The sequence below is a fragment of the Tachyglossus aculeatus genome, chromosome 1 (assembly GCF_015852505.1).
Source record: "Tachyglossus aculeatus isolate mTacAcu1 chromosome 1, mTacAcu1.pri, whole genome shotgun sequence".
Lineage (NCBI taxonomy): Eukaryota > Metazoa > Chordata > Mammalia > Monotremata > Tachyglossidae > Tachyglossus > Tachyglossus aculeatus.
Window position 1 is genome coordinate 87249697 of NC_052066.1, and position 3259 is coordinate 87252955.

Here is a 3259-nt window from a genome sequence, read left to right on the forward strand (position 1 = left end):
GCACACAATAAGTACTCAGTAAATACCATTGATTGATTGATTGATCCTTGTAGCCTGACTTTACAGGATAATTGACAGCTTGTACTGGATGGCCATGCAGCTAGGTTATTGTTGCCGTGGTAGTTTTGCAGAAGGAAGTCATCTTCTTTGGTTGCGGGGAAAGACCATCTTCTGTGGGCACAAACTTCCATATTGGAGACAATCCTTTGAGGGCTTGGATAGTCCACTTTTGAGAAGAAATTGAGAAAGAAACAGGAAATTGAGGCACTAGATCTGAAAACACTGAATATTAAGATTCCTGGTTTGGGACTTCACCTCTCTGTATCTCAACCAATCAATCAATCAATCAATGGTATTTATTGACCACTTACTGTGTGCAGAGCACTGTACTAAGTGCTTGGGAAAGTATAATACAACAGAGTTGGTAGAAACATTCCCTGACCAAAAGGGCCTGCAGTCTAGAAGGGGGTCTCATTTCTTCTTCAAAAAATAGTTGGGACATTTGTTCATTTACTATGTGCTATGTATTATACTAAGGGCTGAGGTAGATACAATAAAATCAGGTTAGATACAGGACCAGTCCCACATGTGATCTATGCAAGGGGGACAACAGTTACAAACTTCCTGATTTACAGATGAGGAGAATGAGGAAAATGAGGCACTGAGAAGTTAAGGGATTTGCACAAGGACGCATATCCGGCAAGTGGCAGAAGTGAGATTAGAACCTAGGTCCTCTGACACGCAGGCCTCTGTTCTTTCCACTAAACCATGCTGCTTCTCATACCTTACATTCAAGGTAGGAACTGAATAACTGCATAACTTTCTCTTGCTCTATGCTGCTGAAGCAATTTGAGGAGAGTTAGAATTGCATAATTTAACACATATAATTTCTAGTGTACTGTAATTGGCCTCTCTCAGCATCGCACCTGGAGAGTTTTCAGTACTCTACCCATCTCAGCTATGGGAGGGAAAGTGAAGCAGAGGCCTACCCATTCCATTTCTAGCTTGGGCAGTGGCTAGCAAGTGGAAGGCAATCTGCTACAAGACAACACTCACCCATGCTGGGCAGCAGTGGCATGGGAAATAGTAGAGGGTGGAGACTCGAGTTTACTGCGTGAAAGGCAGCAGTGGTAAACCACTTCCACATTTTTACCAAGAAAACTGTATGGATACACTACCAGAACGATTGCAGATGCAGAGCGGGGAGCTCTGGGAGAGGTGTTTCCATGGTGTCACTATGGGTCAGAAACAACTCGACAGCATACGACAAGACAAGACTGTAATTGGTGATGTGTAGTTGACTACATTCTGGAAGCAGCAATCAAAAATATATAGTAAATTCATTTATTTGAAATAGCTTTATCACCACAGCCTGTGTAGGTCAGCAGGGATAAATGATGGTGTGGGGTTTTTTTTAGACATTTCTTGATCTGATGAATCCAATTTATACACAGTCCCGGTCTGCAGGATAATAGCTACCATCCATGAGACATTTTGTGAAAGGAGGTCAACCAGTGATAATGGCAGAGGGGCCAGGAACCAATGCAGTCACTCTAGCATTTTCTAGTCACACATAGTAAAGATACAGGAATTCTAGCTGAATAAACAGAGGGAAAAACTTGCTGGTACCTACAATTTAATAATTAAATTTTATTTGACTAATGCTCAGATCTAAATATTTGAAAGGTAGTCACTGAAGGGAGAGAGTTGGGAAGGAAGGAAAGAAGGAGAGGAGGGGGAAAAGATTAGTATGGAGGGAGGGAAAGGGAGAAGGAGAGGGAAGGAGAAGTGGAGGGATGGAGAAAGAGAGGAGAGATGTGTGGCTCAGTGGAAAGAGCCCGGGCTTTGGAGTCAGAGATCATGGGTTTGAATCCTGGCCACCACTTTTCTGCTGTGTGACCTTCAGCAAGTCATTTAACTTCTCTGAGCCTCAGTTACCTCATCTGTAAAATGGGGATTAAGACTGTGAGCCCCACGTGGTACAACTTGATCACCTTGTATCCCCCCAGTGCTTAGAACAGTGCCTTGCACATAGTAAGTGCTTAACAAATGCCATTATTATTACTATTATTATTATTATTATTATTTTTATAGATGGAGAGGGGCTGGAAGGAAGAAGAGGGAAGAGTGGACAGGATAAAGAGGGGAAGAGGAAGGACAGAAAAACACGGGAGAAAGGGAGAGGGGGAAGAAAGGGAAATATAGAGAGAAAGAGACACAGAGAGAAGAAAGAGGAAAAAGGGGAGAAGGAGAGAGAAAATAAGCCAATGTCTCTTTTTTCTCTTGGATTTCTAAGCATTCTGTTTGAATCCTTGACTGACCATGCTGCGATTGCCCAGACTCATCTCCTCCCAGAAGTTCCATTTTTTAGAGGATTGTAATAATAAATAATAATGATGGTATTTGTTAAGCACTTACTGTGTGCCAAGTCCTAGAATCGCACCTGGAGAGTTTCCAGTACTCTACCAGTCTCAACTACGGGAGGGAGAGTCAAGCAGAGGGATAGCCATTCCATTTCTAGCTTGGGCAGTGGCTAGCAAGTGGAAGGCAATCTGTTACAAATCAAAACTCACCTGTGCTGGGCAGCGGCGGCATGGGAGAGAGTCAAGGGCAGAAACTCAGATTAACTGTGTGGAAGGAGGTGGTGGTAAACTGCTTCTGTATTTTTACCATGAAAACTCTATGGCTATGCTACCAAAATGATTGCAGATGGAAGTTGGGCATTCTGGGAGAGATGTGTCCATGGCATCGCTATGGGTCAGACATGACTCGACAGCATAAGACAACAACAACAACAACAACAACAACATATGCCAAGCACTGTTCTAAGTGCTGGGGTAGATACAAGGTAATCAGGTTGTTCTACATGGAGCTCACAGTCTTTTACAGATGAGATAACTGAGGCACAGAGAAGCTAAGGACTTGCCCAAAGTCAAAGAGCTGACTAGTAGCAGAGCTGGTATTAGAACCCATGACCTCTGACTCCCAAGCCTGTGCTCTTTTCACTAAACCATGCTTCTTCTCTTCTAAGAAATGTACCTTCCCATAATATGGACAAAGGAACTGATTATTAAAAAAAAAGTTCCTATTCTCCTTCAATCCCCTTTGATTCCACATTAGCCTATATATTTACCATCCATTTACCAAGGATCTACCAACATTTTTTTTAATGATTTGTTGCACCCAACCAAAGACTAAAAATTAATTTAAGCACTCAAATTTGGGATTTCTCCATAATTCGTAAAGGAACTCTCTACTG

At 42.4% G+C, this 3259-nt stretch overlaps 2 non-coding genes across 2 annotated transcripts; both read left to right on the top strand.

Moving 5' to 3' along the window:
* Positions 1–908: 908 nt before the first annotated feature.
* LOC119933940 lies at positions 909–1046 on the top strand. Its single transcript, XR_005452811.1, has one exon. It is a non-coding gene; the product is annotated as a small nucleolar RNA SNORA7 (small nucleolar RNA).
* A 1379-nt stretch (positions 1047–2425) lies between these two features.
* LOC119938434 lies at positions 2426–2563 on the top strand. The gene has a single exon (XR_005454431.1). It is a non-coding gene; the product is annotated as a small nucleolar RNA SNORA7 (small nucleolar RNA).
* The last annotated feature ends 696 nt before the right edge of the window (positions 2564–3259 follow it).